Genomic DNA, 17,883 nt, shown 5'->3' on the forward strand with positions numbered 1-17,883 from the left:
AAAGGACACCGAACCCCACGGATACCTGTTGAATGCATCCAAGTCCTCTACAAGGGTCAGGTAATTTAGATTGATGTTCAAATGCTTGTCCCTTCCCAAAACCACTAACTCAGCAAAGTAAACAAGAGCTAGCTTGTAGATGTCATCTTTTTTTGTGCACCTTAGAAATGCTTCTTCTAAAGCATTACATGTAATTCCTTCATCTATAAAGTATCTTTTCTGAAGTCTAATTTCATCACTTTCTCCACTGGAAACTTCAGGCACTTTCCCAAAACGAAGCCACTGTGATCAAACAGAAATCTGACGAGTGAACTGAGCAACGTCGCACCCTATTAAGAAACTCAGTCCATCCAAGTCTTTCACACCCTGCCCCGCTATTCTACACAACACAATCCCATGCACAATATGCTCGCTAAATTGAATCTTATCTATATTCAGAAGATGGCCAAAGCATGATGTCTTGAATTTTTCTAATTGTTCGGCACTCAACTTCACTCAAATTGCTGCTAGGGATGAATTTGCATGTGAGCTGTTGTTCACCCGTGAGGAATATGCCTCGACGCTGGCCATACCACTCCACGTTGGATCTAATTTCCTGAAATACAAGATGAAATAACGTGAACACATATACTACCACGTATTTGCACAATCACATTGGTTGAAACGACCCGACCCAAATTCCACTTTGAAATCCGGGCGAACCTTTAAAATCGACACTTGGTGTGGGTAATAAAGACCAAAATACCGATAAACAATAACACAAATGGAGGACTCCAACTCGTGGCTGCACTTGCTAGCTGTAGGCTGCCTCGTATCCTTTACGAGGATCAAGCCACACGTAGTTCTTTCTTACATTCTGATATGTAAGGCAGTTTCTTTGTAAACTGGTTCTAGGGTTGGCATTCTGGAGAATGGGACTCCGTTTTACGATCCGTCAAATACTATACGATCCTGGGAATGTTTAGATTAACCTATCTGAAAATGGTTACGATCCAATGGTGCAAAACTATTGAACCCGGAAATCACATAAGATGCGAGATCATTAGGGGTTCAAACGTTAACCAAATTAAGATCCGCGAAATCCTACGCACTCATGACGACACAAGGATCATTCTAAAACTGAATGTGGTCTTCACCAATCTGCCCACGCGCCGCCACATGCGCCGGCAGCGTGTGGGTGGCTTGATCAATTTCTGGCGACCGAAAAAACTCCGAACTGCCGGCCCAAACTCCTAAATTTGGTAAAACACCCCATTTGGAACAACTTTTATTCTTGGACATATCCCAAAAACGGGCCGGAAGTGGCCGAAACAGTGACCCGAAAATCTGCTGAAACCTAACTTAAACAATCGAATGGTCTACGCTTGAAATATCTGAAATCCTACCCAACCAGCAGCTAGAGCATGAAAAATAGCTAGAAAACCATACCTCACTCGTCTGATTTGGTGGCCGAAGGCGTCCAAACAAGCTCCCGAAAGTTTACTAAAAAAAGCACCACCGCCGGTTTCGTGGCTGATTCCGGCGACCACACCTACAGATCACAGTTGGGATGGGTTGAGACTGAAAGAGGGGAGTGAGGTGGTTCGTTTGGCACTGGTCTTGCTCCATTTGGTGGTCGGAGCTGAGAGATATCACATTTTGAAGTCAGCTGGTACAGCTGCCGACATAGGAGAAATCTGGGTTTTTAAGAACTCAACTTCGAAATATTTACGGTTATGCGACTGAACTTCTTTTGATCGTAACTCCTTCGTTACAACTCCGATTCGAGTCCACTATGTGTCGACGGACTCGTTTCGTCGCGCTCTACGCAACGGTATATCTGAAATCCTCAAATTCCTTCCCGGTCAAAAAGTCAACTTTTAAACTAATAAAATATTCTAGGGGTATAATGGTCTTTTAATAGAATAAATTAGTAATTAAATATTAATTAATGACCGGGTTGTTACATTGGTATTTACATAACCAGTCAACCAGCACATTACAAATTTGACAAAGTACATGAGCATAGGGATTACTAATCACAAGCTTTAACATCATCGAAGCAATATGAAAAATTTTGCGCAAATACCTGTTAATGCAATGATTCTGTGAATTACAAGCAATATCATGTGTTTTATTTATGGATCCAAACTCTAATCAATGATTGATGCATGAGTGAGTGTGAGTGCAATCTAGGCAAGTTCTGCACTTCACACACATGACAATTATTGTCATCTCATATACAACACAAAATAAATAAATAAATAAGAAAGATGGTGGAAGGAAGCAAAGCAAAGCATCTGCTCTGCTATCTGCTTGCTAAGCCATTGCCACATCCTTCTTTCTTTCTAGCTTTTTCTTCAGTCCGCCATAATCGTCATAGATCAACATTTTTTCAAATGCTTTGCACTTTTATTCATGAGTTTATTATTATCTGTTCTCATTTTTCACAGGCAAATTTAGTAACAACGGAAATAATATTTTTTCCAAAAATTATATATATTCTAGTGCCAGAGAGATAATCTGCACTCTGCACTGCTTCAAATGTGGAAGGTTTTGAAGACCTCCAATTCAACACCATCACCTTATTCATATCATTATTGACATGTTATTCACTTGATTTTCATTTGTTTTTTAACACATACCCAAGCAAAAATTAACATGCAAGTGAAGCACAAAGAAGAGATGCCAAATCCAACAACATTCATGATACAAATTGGGGAAAACGGTTACTCTAACCCTCAACTAAAATTCCATAAATTACTCATCAAATGCTGGGTATTGAACAATCGCAAGGTGTCTGTGCTGGGTCTTTGTGCGGCTTTGCTCCACAAATGGAACCTATCACTTCCAATGAATACGGCTTCTCTCCTTCTCCTTCTACTGCTTCGTCTTTCACTGTTTCAGAATGCATGCCTTTGCTCATTCCACTCAAAGTAAATACTTTTTCACGGTTTAGATAATGGAGTTGCGTTCAACCCTTGCCTTCAACCGTCGTTAACCTTTGCCTTCAATCGTCGTTGCCCGTTGCCTTCAACCGTTTCTCAGAGCTTAGCGATTTCTCTGAGCTATGAGTTTTAGATCAATGGGTTTTTTCTGTTCAAACTTCATACTTGCCTTTTTTTTCTTTTCTTTTTTTTTGGGACGACTAAATTCGGGTTTGGGTTCCTCACCTACCCGATTGTACAACTTTATTCCAATTCTCCCCAGCCCTTGGATTGATCTAATGACTATAAAGTGAACTCCTTATAACTTACCCCGGAAAGGCTATAATAAGGGCTTAAAGTGAGGAGGTTATTTGAGGAGGTCAAATCTCACCATCAAAAAATGTAAAGAAATCATGGGACTTAAATATTTTAAATGTTTTGACGGTCGGATCGGTCTCCTCACTTTAACTCCTCATTGTAGAAGCTCCCTAACTTACCCCTCGTTATAGTCTGAGCGGCTTATCTTAGGCCATTTAAAAGGCAGTGCTTAAATAAGGCGGCCCAAAATAACGAGCCCATCTCTCGCGAAAACAAAACACGCACGTCTTCGTTTTCACGCTCTGGTCTGGAGCTCTCGTCTTCTTCTCCAATTTCATCTACCTCTCTAGTTTGCCTCAATCTCTCCTCTTCTTTCCTTTCTCCTCTCTCCTGATAGGACTCTATCTTTCAACCTTAGACATTAACCAAGAACAGAGGGAACCCAAAGAATGTTTTTTGTATATTTCTCAACAACACGTACAATGGCTCCCCAAATTGGTAATAAAGCCCCCTTCAAGGATACAACAGTAATTGTAACAGATTCCCCAACTAACACTTGACACGTGGCTAACTAACTATCCAAAACTGTTCTGGAAATCTGGCCTGTAGGTCATGGTAGTCCTCCCACGTGGCATCCTCTGGTGTGTGACCCTTCCAATGTACTAGGACATCCACCCCCGCAGCATTACCACGTTTGACTAACTTCCTTTCCAAAATAGCCAGTGGCTCATCTTGCACAATACCATCTTCAGTAATCCGAGGTAATGTTAACGAAGGAGTCACATGAGTTCCCAAATGCTTCTTCAAACAAGAAACATGAAATAAGACTTGAACTTGGTCAGTAGAAGAGCTGTGACTGATAGGAAATCTAGACAAAGCATCAGCTGCTTTATTATCACTCCCTTGCCTATAGTGTATCTCATAATCATAGCCCAAAAGCTTGGTGACCCATTTTTGCTGAAAAGGAGTGTGAGCCTTATGATTGAGAAAACATTTAAGACTATGGTGATCTGTCTTAATGATAAAGTGTCTTCCTTGTAAGTAATGATGCCACTTCTTGATGGCATGAACAATTGCCATCATTTCCCTCTCGTAAGTGGAAAGGGCTTGGTTTCTAGGACCAAGAGTCTTGCTGGTAAAAGCAATAGGCCTGCCTTCCTGCTGTAACACAGCTCCTATACCAGATCCAGAAGCATCACTCTCAATGATAAAAGGTTTTGTAAAATCTGGCAAGGCGAGCACCCTAGGAGATAACATGAGTTTCTTGAGCCTGTGAAAGGCGTGAGCAGTAGCCTCGAGAGTCCACAAAAATCCATCCTTCTTAGTTAACTGAGTCAAAGGGAAACTTTCCCTACCATAGTGAGGAATAAATTTCCGATAATAACCTGTGAGACCCAAAAATCCTCTCAAACTTTTAACAGTAGGTACAGTCAGCCACTGCTTTTAATTTGGAAGGATCAGCTGAAACTCCTTGCCTAGAGACGATGTGACCCAAATATTCAATAGTAGAAACTCCAAAGGCACACTTGGACATCTTGACAAAAAGTTGATGATGCTTTAAAATTTCCAAAACAGTATGTAAATGCCTCAAATGATCTGACCATGAAGTACTGTAAACAAGAATATCATCAAAAAATACCAAGACAAACTTCCGTAAACAATTCCGAAAAATCTCATTCATCAAACCTTGAAATGTGGCAGGAGCATTTGTCAAACCGAAGGGCATAACAAGGAATTCATAATGTCCCTCGTGAGTCCGAAAAGCTGTTTTTTCAATATCTTCTGGATGAACTCTGATCTGATGATAGCCACTCCTCAAATCCAATTTGGAAAAATACTTTGCCCCATGCAATTCATCCAACAGATCATCAATAAGTGGAATTGGATACTTATCTTTTATAGTGAACTCGTTTAACTGTCTGTAATCCATGTACATTCTCCATGTGCTATCCTTCTTCTTGACCAACAAAACAGGAGAAGAAAAAGGGCTATGACTGTTTCGTATAAATCCAGAGTCCAGCAGCTCCTTGACACACTTTTCAATCTCTGACTTTTGAAGTGGTCCATAAGCATATGGTCTAATGCTTGGTGGTTTACAACCAGAAATTAGTGGGATCCGATGATCATGTTCTCTCACAAGAGGTAGTGTAGTTGGGGTGCCAAAGACAGCAGAAAAAGAAGCCAATAAGGCTTGCAATTCATGCTGTTGTGGTGAGGATAAATCATCTGCGGGTTTGGCCATATTTTCACATTCTACAGCACAAAGAATCACACCATAACAACCTGAATGCAACAACTTGTCCATCTGTTGACAAGAAATAGGCTGTGGAGGCTGAGGCTTAGAACTGGACAAACAGATTTGCTCATTCCCATGCCATAACTTCATAGTTAATCTCTCAAAGTCCCACAAGATTGGACCAAGAGTTCTCAACCACTGAACCCCAAGCACAATGTCACAGCCTCCCAATGGCAAAGCAAACATATCAGAGGTATATACATAAGTCCCGATGGCTAAAGGAACCGCAGCACAACAACCCTTAATCTGAACTTGTCCACCATCAGCTATCATGACATCACAAATATGAGACTGATCTAACTTCCAACCCAACTTCTTAACCATGCCAAGATCGATGAAATTATGAGAACTTCCAGAGTCTAACAATACCACAACCGGACAGTTTTTAATTACAACAGTGAGTTTCATAGTCTTAATAGCAAGAGGAGCCGGAGTACCATACAAAGCACAAGCTGTGATACAACAAGCAGTTACCTCAGCCACTTGTTCAATCTGTTGTAATTCATGAACTATTTCCTCTTCTTCAGAACTATTATAACCCATATCCAACAACAAGATTTATTTCCTTGCACACTTATGACCCCTCACAAATTTTTCATCACAATAAAAACAAAGATTATTATGCCGTTTATATTGTATTTCTTCTGGGGTTAATTTCTTGACAGGCATATCCTTCCTAGGAGCAACTTCATTTTTAGCAGGAACTAAATCATTTTGAATGGGTAAAAAAGGCAATCTTGACTTAAAATTTCCAGCAGAATGTGCATACCTCAACTTCTGAAGTTTAGCCTCCACTTCGTGAGCAAAATTCATGGCCTCATGAACTGTAGCAGGACGAAGCAGCTTGACATCATGCTTGAGTTCTTCCTTTAATCCTCCAACGAAACAGCTCAATCGAAAAATAGGACTAAGATCACGGATTCGAGTTGCCAATTGTCGAAACTCAGCAATATAATCCTTTAAGGGACCTGTTTGACGAAGCTTAAAGAGTGACTCTGCAAAATCCTCAAACCCATGAGAGCCAAATTCTCTGCAAAATGCCCTGGTAAAATCTTCCCATTTGGACAAAGAAGAAGCACATTCCTCCCATTTATACCATTGCAGAGCCTCACTATCCAGATGGAAAGAAACCATTTTTACCTTTTTCTCAGAAGGCACCGAAAAGTAATCAAAATACTGCTCCGCCTTGTAAATCCATTCAATTGGATCATCCCCATCGCTGAATCTGGGAAATTCGATCTTGACAAAGGGCATCCGATTCTCAGAAGAAAAACCCCTTTCCCTTCCTCGGTGATCCCTCTCTCCGCGCCACTGAGAGCCGTCACCGTCGTCGTCATCGATGGAGGCGGGAATGGCTGAGCAAAACCCTCACGACGAGAATCAATTGAATCGAGGCGTTTGTCGATGGAAGCGAACTTATCCTCAAGAAGACGCTGAATTGTTTCCAAAATGACTTGGTTTTTGGAATTAGAGGTTTCCAGCGCAGCAACACGAGCGTCCATTGTTAACGCACGAGTACGAACTCGAGCACGGGTCATATACTAAAGGAACAGCTTAGAGGATCAATGGCTCGATACCAATGATAGGACTCTATCTTTCAACCTTAGACATTAACCAAGAACAGAGGGAACCCAAAGAATGTTTTCTGTATATTTCTCAACAACACGTACAATAGCTCCCCAAATTGGTAATAAAGCCCCCTTCAAGGATACAACAGTAATTGTAACAGATTCCCCAACTAACACTTGACACGTGCCTAACTAACTATCCAAAACTGTTTTACAGTTTTGGCTCTAACTCCTAATTCCTATCATCTCCTCTACTTTTTCCACGGATTTTAATTTTGATTTTGTGCAGATTTAACGATTGGGGTTACTTCTTACTCGGTGCAAATCTTAAGGCTTTCATTGATTCACTGTTTAGGTAAGCTCTGCTAGCTTTGTAGTTCATCCTTTGTTGCTTCTTTGATCTTGGTTTTTTTTTTTCGTTGGATTTATTTTTAATTTTTTCTGTGATTTCTAAATGAATAGCAATTGGGGAAGTAGAAGAAAAATATTTATGTATTATATTCATATTTGTATTGGTCGTATTGTTGATTAGTTGGGATTGGAATTGTGGTCTAATTGCATTTTGCAGCTTACAATATGTGATTGTTTTTTTGGTTGTTATTGACGCTATTGAATCTGGAGGACCCATTTATTGCTTTTCTAAAGTGAGCTCTTTTTTTTTTTTTTTTTTTTTTTCTCTGGGTTTACAAGAACATATGTGATTGTTTTATTCCAGTTTGTAGGTGGTGAAAAATGGGCTGGATTTATATGTTCTGTGAGAGTTGGTTTTCTGTTTCAATATCACAAAGAAGGTGGGGAAGTTTTAAAATTAGGATAAATGTTGGTTTCAATCACTTTGGAGCTGAATCTTGTTTCTTGAGAAATTAACGCTTTTCTAAGACCTAGTTTTGTGTTTTGAAGTATGCTCATTTCACTATTCAATTCTGTGCTGATACTTCTTCTTGGCATAATGCTCATGGCTATGGAATTTTTTTTGGATAAAATGGGGGGGAAACCCCAAGAACAACAACCTAACCGCCACACAATATGCAAGGTCTAGCAAGACCTAACAAATCATCCAACAAGAATGAACTAACCCAGGCAGGAGCCTCCTCAAAATAGCAAACTCCCACGTCTAAGTTGTAACTCCAATGATAGCCATACAGTCCGCAACACAATTTCTCTCTGTGTAGATATGAGCAAGCTGACAAGTGCCAATCTGCCTCATGTGACTACAGCAACTATGCATCAAGGCAGCAAGTGGATGACATTGCAAGAAATAGACTTGCTGGATGAGAGAAATAGTAACAGCATCATCCATCTCTATAGCAAGGTTGGAAATACCTTTATCAACAGCAGCTTGAGCCCAAAATACAGCCCCCATATCTCAGCCTCCAAAATTTGCACCTTACCCAAATTCACAGAAAAAACCAGCAATCCAGTCACCTAAGGAATCAAGAAGGACACCTCCTGCTCCAATAAGACTAGTGGCAGTCCTTCTAGACCCATCTACATTGAGTTTAAATTTGCCAACTATAGGAGGATCCCAGGCAAAAAATATATGCATTCTATCAAGCTTCTGGCCAGGGATAGAAATAGACTTAACCCACTCAAAAACAGCAGCATAAATAACTTCTCTGGAATTAAAAGGCAAACCCTCCTCTTCACTAAAAACTTGCCTATTTCGCCATTTCCACAGGTACCAACAAATGAAGGCAAAAAGGATACCCCAACCAATACCATCAGGGCCTTTAACCGTGGAAAGCAAATTACTTAAGAGCCAAGTTTTAGGCTCAGAGAGGAAGAAGTGTGCAGGTGAGTGAAGACTCAAAACAGTATCCCAAACCTCCATAGCCCTAGGACAATCCCTGAGAATATGGATTACAGACTCAGTATGCCACCCACAAATTTGACAAGAAGAATCCACAGCTAGATTCCTCTTAACTCTTTGCTCACCAGACAGTATTTTCCCCTGATAAGCAAGCTAGAAAAAGAAGTGCAGTTTAGGAGGAATCTTCAATTTCCATAAAACTTTCTAGAAAGGATCATCATCCCCAAAAGCGTGAATGTAACTATGCCTCACGGTGTAATGAGAAGGCGTCTTGGAGTCGTGGTTTCAATTTCACATTATGATTAGTAGAATATGCAAATTATAGTCGGTCTACGTCCTATTAGCTTTAGACTTTAGGAAGAGTAGTTAACCAATGTAACTTAATATTGTATTAGAGCTGAAGATGCTGAATTCAGATCCATGCATCTGGAAACTTTCAATGTATGTTGAATTAATTCTACGTGTTTGGTTCTCTAGCGGCGGAAAGGCTCACATGTTAGGGGACTGTTAGAATGTAAAAAACAACAGATGTTCCACATCCGAACGGCATCTTTGCGAGAAGAATTAGACCTCTTTTCAACTTTGGAAAGTGAAGATCTTGGTAGAATCTGTTGCCATGCTATTCTTGAGCCCACAAGGTTAACTTGATGGGAGTTCACAACTTTTTCTGGTTCAATTATGACGTGATTGAAATGAGTAGGGGCTTTACATTGATGAAGCTGATAATTGACAGAATAACCCCTTCTTCTCAATGAAATAGGGGAGGTGTAGGGAAGATAAGCAAGTTACAACATTCATTTATTGGTCTGAAAACAAGGTAGTTGGGGTAAACTTTCATGAGCTGTGCAATTGCCATGAAGAAAAAATGCTTCTGACTGTTACTTGGAATCCTGTGATAATAATAAAAAGAATAAATTTTGGAATTTTTTGGTGAAATCATAATATTGTAAATATTGCTAGACATACCACAATCTTATGCCATATTTTTAAACCACCTTATGTGGCAGATGACTTGGACATGCCACGGTAGTTAAGTACTTAATGAGTTAGCTAGGTATTAATTTGTAATCCTTTTTAATTAAAAAGACCAATTAAAATTTTCAGGCCTACCTTCAAGTGTTTTCCTATCCATCCCCTCTCTCACTCCCCCCACTGGTCGGACTTCCATCAACGGTATCAGTTACTGGTGAAAACAAATATAAAAAGTGGTAAAGAACAAGAGGATTCTACCTCTGGATTCTGTGTCTGATCCATATACCTTTTGTTTCAGTGCTGTACATCTGAAGATCTGATTTGCGGATCATATCTCATTTTCACTGATGAATTTCCATATCGGAACTCATGCTTTCTTGATGGCAAATACGGTTGCTTCTGGAAGTTCATGACTAGTCTCTTCACACCAGTAGATTTAGATCTATTCATGTATGTTTATTAGACATCTGATCTCTTTGCCTTTTGCAGATCCAAGTCTCAAACTTTTCTCACATTAGATCTCTTTTCATTTCATCCGCCTTTTCTTATACCATGAAATTAGTTCTCACTCAGCTGTCCCATGCTCGTTTGGTCCTATGATTGGATTGGATTAGATTACCCACTAGATTTAAGGCATGTTGATGGAGGAAATGAAGGTAGAGGTGAATGATTTTTTATTTTGTGGGCATTAGAAGGGATGAGTTATGACATGTTAATATCCTACCATTTTGTGGGGATTCAATGGGATAAGTTTCCTTCATGAGTGATCCATCTTCTACCTTCAACTTGGACAAAATTTATTCATTTCTTCATTCAACATGCCTTAAATCTGGTGAGTTATCTAATCCAATCCAATCCTATCCTAGGCACCAAATGAGCCCTGAATTGATGTGGCATGCATAACTTAGCTGCCACATAAGGTGGTTATGGTATAAAATTGTGGTGCGTCAAGCATTATTGTAATATAGTTGATGCAGTAACCATTACATACTAAATAAGTTCTGCAATTAGAAAGTTATCTATCATGTATGCAAAGAATGCTGCTGTAGGTATCGTTAGATAAGATTCGGGATCTTTCACTAGGATGCATCCTAAACAGACTTGAAGAAACGTTCAGAAAGTTATTACATATGAAGTTATTTGTTTGGACCAAAAGAACAAGAAATACCCTTAGATATGGAAGATGAAAGGAGGTGTACCCTCTTCTAGCAAATTACTTGGAGTTTATCACAGTGTTGTTATCTTCTATATCTGGCATTCTTGGGTCCATGTTGTTTCCTTGGGATGGCGGACCTCTGATTCACTGTGTCTTGCATTGTGTTTTGAGCTCTTTAATAAAATTTTGTTTCATAAAAAAACATAATTATTTTTTTCTTTTCATTTTCAAGTTTTTAATTTTCAGCAATTCCTGAAATTTGTTCAACCACCATTTGAGGCATTTTTAAAAACTTGAGATAATCCATCTTCATTACCATCTGCAAGAAAGAATCAAGTTACTATTTGAGGGTATTGTTCACAGCTCTCACTAAGGCAAATCCTAATATGGTTTTCTTTGTTAGAATCAGTTATGATCCTTCTCCTTTGTGCCCCATTAGGAGATAGGCCATAGTGGATTGAATTGTACCTTGATATTGTTGAAGATGTTTTAGGAAGTTTTGTTTTTTTGCTTCATACACACTCTTGTATTTTTCACTCACCTTTATTGTTGAAAATATTTATTGTTTTTGTTTCTACATTTAGAATAATATCCCTTTCTTTCTGTGATCATTTTGTTGAGCTGGATTGAATGTTCAGGTGTCCATACGAGTCATGCAAGAGTTGCTGCTCAAAAGCTCAAAATCCATGTCATACTCATGGTATGTTAATTCAAGTCTCTATACCTTATCAAAACATTTCTACCTTCAAGTGTATGGGTATTTGGAACATTGGATAATTATATATATATATATATATATATATATTTGGTTGTTTGCTATTGTTTGTATGGTTTCCAACACTAATGTGAAGATTCAAAGTGTATTGGCAAGTAACCTAGTTTTCCCTTTTTTAGTTGGGAAGCTCATCCATTGTCCCATAAATTCTTGTCCAATTATACTGCCCTACTTATTTTTAATGCTTGCCTGGATGTGTCTTACTGACTATATAATGCTTTAGAATTAATTCTAGCAATGCATGCTGGTAATTTTCTACATTTATTTGGTTGCTATCTGTTCTTTTATTCTATGGCAGTGTAGTAAAATGCTTAAGAAATGGTTGATGTAGAGAGACTTTGGTATGGATGGGAATAAATTTCATTTCGGGAAGAGTGATGATAACTACTGCAGTTTTTTGAAGGGTTCAATTTTGCCAGCTAGGTTAGGTAGTAAAATTTCATGGTTCAAAAAGGGTGATGAGCTGATGGCTGTGTCAAAGACTGCGCAGCCATCTAGTAAAAATGGATCGACTGTTGTGGTGAGTGGTAATGGGGAAAAATTGGCAATTGACAATTTACGTATTTCAATTATTATTTTCCAACATGGTTACTCTAATGTTTCCTTCAAGGAAGAAGGCTGATAGCTTAAAAAACTCTCATAGGGGTGCGTAGTACTCTTTTCCATGACCCATGCAGTCACTTATGTGCACTGAGTAAGATACCTGAGGCAATGTTGGAATCTTAGAGTGGACTCTAGGCAATAATGAGAGGAGTTTAGTGTCTCTCGAATGCTGGAAGCATAATGGACATTGTCAGCAATACAGGATTGCTAGCACTAAGGCCTTCTGTGTAAGGCAATGTTTGGATGAAACATTAGAGATTTGTGGGGCTTCTGGCTACCACCAGAGTACGCTGGAGCCAGTGTGTTATTGGTTTGGTTTTGGCCATGCTAGTGGGTAACAATATGCTTATAGGCATGAAGGGTAATATGTGTTGTCGATGGACATGATTGGTTATGTAACATTTGGATTATAGTTGCTCACTTAGGAAGTTTGCGTATGCATACAGTAAGTGTGAATTAGCTTGTGCATGTCAGAATAATCAATGGCTCATTTACGCAACACATGACTGTGATGGTGTCTTGATAAGGGTAGGATGTTGAGTTGATTTGGGCATTTGCTTGCACGATTTCTTGTGGGTTGTCTGTTGCTTATGATGCACTGTAAGGGATTTAATTGTACTTTTAAGCTTTTGATCCTATGGACTTCTTGCCATCTTGTTCTATTCTTTCCTTTTCTCTTTTCAATATAATTCTTGTTTGTTATAAAAAGAGAACGCTCATCAGTTTTGTTCAATTTTTTGATGATATAACCAAACATGCAAACTTAGTATGTTGCTTACTCAAATATATGAACTGGTCTACATTGAGTCACCATACGGTTTGGGTTGGCATGGGTAGTTCTAGCAGTCAGGGTTGGTGTTTCATCCTTTTTGGAGCATGACCTTGTTTCTGGTTTCTCTTTTCTGACTGTATTACCACCGCAGTTTTGAAATCAAATGCAACATTTCCAGACAAGGCACCAACCTCAAGCTCTCCTCTATTTGACCATCAATCAATTGAGGCATCACCATCAGGGTGAGTTCTTAACATCAGTCTCCCGTTGTTATATCTGGTTATATTTCTGATAATTGTAATCTATGTCGTTTTTTGTCTCTAAAATTCGGGTCTTTGAATTGTTTTCCTTAGAAAATTGCATTGCTCTTCTACCATGTATATACTATGGTCAGACTTCTCAAAAATTGTTGGAATCTCGGGCAATTTATAGTCTAATTCACCAATGACCTAAATTGAACTTGAGTTCGTAATACTTGCTGATTTAATGAGTCAAATCTTCCTATGCAAGGAAATTGGCTCAAAGATTTCCACAGATTCTGTTATGTAGTCTAACTTTGATGTTTTTTCCGAAAAAAAAATCCCCCCACCTTTTAATAATTGGTTTATGAACTTTCCATGTTTCAAATTCATTTTTGCCTTGATTAACTTGGCTGTCCTGAGCATTTCAGTTACTAATTCTTTTGGGGGTCTTCAAAGAAAACTCTGTTTTTGTTCTGGATGTAGATTTTCTTAAATTGTTAGCTGTGTTTCAGGAATTCACATCGAGTTGCATCACTCTGGCAACTTTCAAACAATTTTACTCAATTCAATAATGTGCATCTTCCCATTTGACCAAAAAGGTGCATGTCCGCAGCACTATCTATTTGTTCTTGTACTATTTACAGTGAGAAGGGCCTGTTCCAATTATTGGAGCTAATTTCAGGATGTCGTGGCTATTAATGAGTGGAGATTTTCCAAGTTAAAGGAATACTACAAGGACAGAAACATCGAAGTGGAAATGGACCTTTTGATCGATACACGCAGAATGTGACCCTTTTAGAGGAAGTGTTTTCTGTGAAATCTTTCATGGAGGAGTCCATTGGGGATGAAGCTGAACTCAAATCCATTTCAACCGATAATACTACTACTGCTACTACAGAAGAAGACACTGAGGCTATGGTCTCAGGGTTGAAGTTGAAGTTGAGATCAAATCCAATGAGAACCAATAACTTCAGAAAGAGGATACAGCATGCTGTTGATGAGGGATTAAAGACTTAAAAAAACGTGAGTTAGATGATGGGGGAGAAGGAACAAAGTGTGGGAACTGAATTGGATCAGGGGCCCAAAGAAGGGGAAAAATGGGGGGCCGAAAGGGATTCTGGAATGCAACCGCAAACCCTTAGACATACCAGAAGGTGACCGTAAGGATGGCTTGGACCGCTCTCGATAACTCTTCCATAATACGCCATATCTCAGCCATCTCTATTTGATGGGCGTGGCTAACATCTAAACGTGTTAGCCCAAAAAATTTATTATCTATTAACTACAACAAAGATAAATAGTACCACAGGCAGAACTAGGAAAGGGCTCATATGTGCTGTAGCCTAGTGCTAAGTTTTAATTTAGGCATGAATGTATGAATAAAATATACTATAATTAAATATTAGGGTAAACTACAGTAAACCCCCCAATATATAGGGTCAGTTACGAGTCCATACCCGATTTTGGGGACATTTATCAGTACATACTCAACGTCACGGAAAACCTACAAATTGCCCCTTCCGTTAGCGAGATCGTCAGGAAATCCGTTATCTGCCTACGTGGCGAATGTGGGTTCCATTTTTTAATGAGGTGGACTTACAGGTGAACAAATAAATAATAAAAAATTATATATTTTTCAAAACTAATTTTAAATCATTAAAATTATTTTAAAATTGATTATAAAAAAACAAAACAAAAAACAAAAAACAAAAAACCAACCCAGAAGAACCCACCACTCTCCCCCGTCGCAACCCTCCCTCAACACCCACCCATGGCAGCCCAACACAAACAAAAAAATCCATCTTCTTCGATATCCCCTCCATTCTCAATCGTCATCCTCTCTCTCCTCCTACCACCTTCTTCGACCCGACTGACCCACAATATGAATCCCGACTAAATCCCTCAGCCATCACCAACTTCACCTCGAAACCCAGGCACTGCGCCCTATCCTCAGCTGCTATCTTTTTCACCGGAGAGAAGCTTGGAGAAGAAACCGAATGCATCAGCTAAGAACCCAGATTCATTATCACTGATAATTTCGGTCGTTTCGGACCAAAGCTTGCCCATTTCGTCACTAGAGATAAGTTTCGGAAAGAACCTAGATGCGTCACCAAAAATTTCGGCCTTTTCAGATTATAATGAGCAGTCTCCTTCATCATCTTCATCTTATTCATCGTCACCAGAGAGACGATCAAATGCTTTTGATCCAAATGCCAAGTCTTTTTCATTAGAGAAAAGCCTAGGTGCATCACCAAGAATTTCAAGCGCTTCCAAATATATTCATTTGGATCCAAAAGTGCAGTCTCTCTCATCATCAGCTTCATCAAAACTTTCCAATGTTTCTCACCACACTATAAAGTCTCCAGTGAGACTTAACGGTGGTTTAAAACATCTTATTTCAGTGTCGCTGCCTTCGCCACTGATGCCTCCTTCACTAAGACTATGGGAAACTCCAAGTCCTAAAACACCGGTTGGGTAGATAAGAAGCACCGTCTGAACCCAGATCAAAATATCAATCAATTTCTTCTCCATTTGGTTCTTGTAACATTTCGATCAATTACTTTCATACAAAGAGTAAAGAAAATGGGGCAAGTGAAGGAGGAAGAAAAGGTTTGCAGAGAGGTTGAGAAAATTGTGAAGTTGGTTGGAGACATGGGGTGAGGAGACGGAGAAGATGAGGTTTTTTTTTTTTTTTTTTAAATTTAGATTTTTTATTATTATTTATTTTATTTGCTTTTTTTAAAAAAAAAAATTAAAACTGTAAGTCTACCTCTTTAAAAAAATGGAACCCACATTCGCCACGTAGGCAGATATCAGATTTCCTTATGATCTCGCTAACGGATGGGGCAATTTGTAGGTTTTCCATGACGTTGAGTATGTACTATAAATGTCCCCAAAATCGGGTATGGACTCATAAATGACCATATAGGTTGAGGGTTTTACTGTAGTTTACTCTAAATATTAGCCCACAAATCTCCCGCACATAGCAGCTTTTTTTTTTCTCAGCCCACGAAAGCTTCTTATTATTTTATTTTATTTTTCGAACATTTTTCTTTCTTCTTACTTCTTATTATTTTATTTGATGGCTAAAAATAAATGAATTGGCTCTACTTTCCGCCAGTTTTCGTCTTCCTCCTTCTTTCAGTGTAGTGTCTCTGTGGTCATTTTGGCTGGAACAACACTGACAAATTTTTCTTGGTTTCACCCCAAAAACTAGAGGTCTATTCCTCCAACCAAATCATTCAATTTTATATTGTTTGTTTGTTTGATAATTAATTGGCTTCCATTTTTATCTTTACTTATTTGTGTTTTATTGGGGGGTTTTGGTTATAGTTGTATTAGTGTTTGGAAAAAGAATGAACCAGCTAGTTCAGTTTCTATAATTTTTTTGGGCTTCTAAAATTTAACTAGCTGTTTTCGGACTTTTGCTGCCCTTACAAAAAAAAAAAAAAAATCTAGACAATTTGAAGCATAATATTATATTATAGAAGAAGCCAAGAAAAAAAAATTTTACCCTACCCCTAGAAAAATTCTTGGTTACGCCATTGAATAGTACTCACATACTTGGTAAAAAAAACAAAGAATTTAGCATACAAATACTTACATTTCTATCCATTTCCAAATTTTTGTTTTATTATTCGTTAATTTTTAGTAATTTCAGTTATGAAAACCTTAGTGTAGTGTAAGGGTAGAATTGGAAGATAAAGAACAAAAAAGAACAATTTAATTAAAAAGTATTAAAAAGCAAAAAGGAGTGTAAGTAGAGAAAAAGGAAATGGGAAAATCAGCTCCCAAAATATGAACTTTAAATTTGTTACTGGTGGTATCCTTTTCTCATTGTTTGTCTCTAAATCAAAGTCTGATTAGTTTGGGTGGTTTGCTGGTGCCCTCATGAAAAGAATCGCAAATGGGTTCTAAAGGCGCATACCATTATGACAAAGAAATCCCATCTTCTGTGAATTTTTGCACATAAAGCTTTTGTTGATGAGGCATTTTAGCTTTGTAGGTTTCTCAATGCCTAGTTCTTCTTTTTTTCTTCTTGCTTTTGTTTACTCCCGATTTCAACTTTCAATAAACTTTCAACTTTCAAAGCAAGTCATTACTAAAGTTTCAAGTTTCAACCCAATACACTATACAATAGTGGTAATTTAATAATTTTACAATTTAATATTTCAAAGCAAGTCAATTTATTTATTATAAAACTTTTCAACCCACGTGCTTTTCTTTAGAAAAAAGATAAATGTTTTGTTTAGTTTAGCCAATTTATTTATTATAAAATATATTTGAAATTATATATTGTTATTTTATATTTTTAATATAAATTTTTTAATTGTCTCATCCATAACGTATCGTATCCTAGTTTTTGGAGATTTGCTGTATCCCCGTGTCGTGTCGTATTATATCGCTGTATCTGTATCCGTGTCCGTGCTTCCTAGGTGCCAACACATTGAAAAAGATTCTATAA

General features: G+C 38.3%; 1 long non-coding RNA gene across 3 annotated transcripts; it reads left to right on the plus strand.

Moving 5' to 3' along the window:
* The first annotated feature begins 3,437 nt into the window (after nucleotides 1–3,437).
* LOC103343637 (uncharacterized) lies at nucleotides 3,438–14,900 on the plus strand. 3 transcript variants are annotated; one of them, XR_016122163.1, is made up of 6 exons: nucleotides 3,438–3,529; nucleotides 7,378–7,443; nucleotides 11,665–11,726; nucleotides 13,328–13,418; nucleotides 13,931–14,017; nucleotides 14,101–14,900. It is a non-coding gene; the product is annotated as an uncharacterized LOC103343637 (long non-coding RNA). The 3 variants fall into 3 exon arrangements; XR_016122164.1 differs by having other exon boundaries at nucleotides 3,482–3,573; XR_514973.2 differs by lacking the exon at nucleotides 3,438–3,529 and having other exon boundaries at nucleotides 7,334–7,443.
* The last annotated feature ends 2,983 nt before the right edge of the window (nucleotides 14,901–17,883 follow it).

Source organism: Prunus mume, linkage group LG7, assembly GCF_029339155.1.
Source record: "Prunus mume cultivar Tortuosa linkage group LG7, ASM2933915v1, whole genome shotgun sequence".
In the NCBI taxonomy this organism is placed as follows: Eukaryota; Viridiplantae; Streptophyta; class Magnoliopsida; order Rosales; family Rosaceae; genus Prunus; species Prunus mume.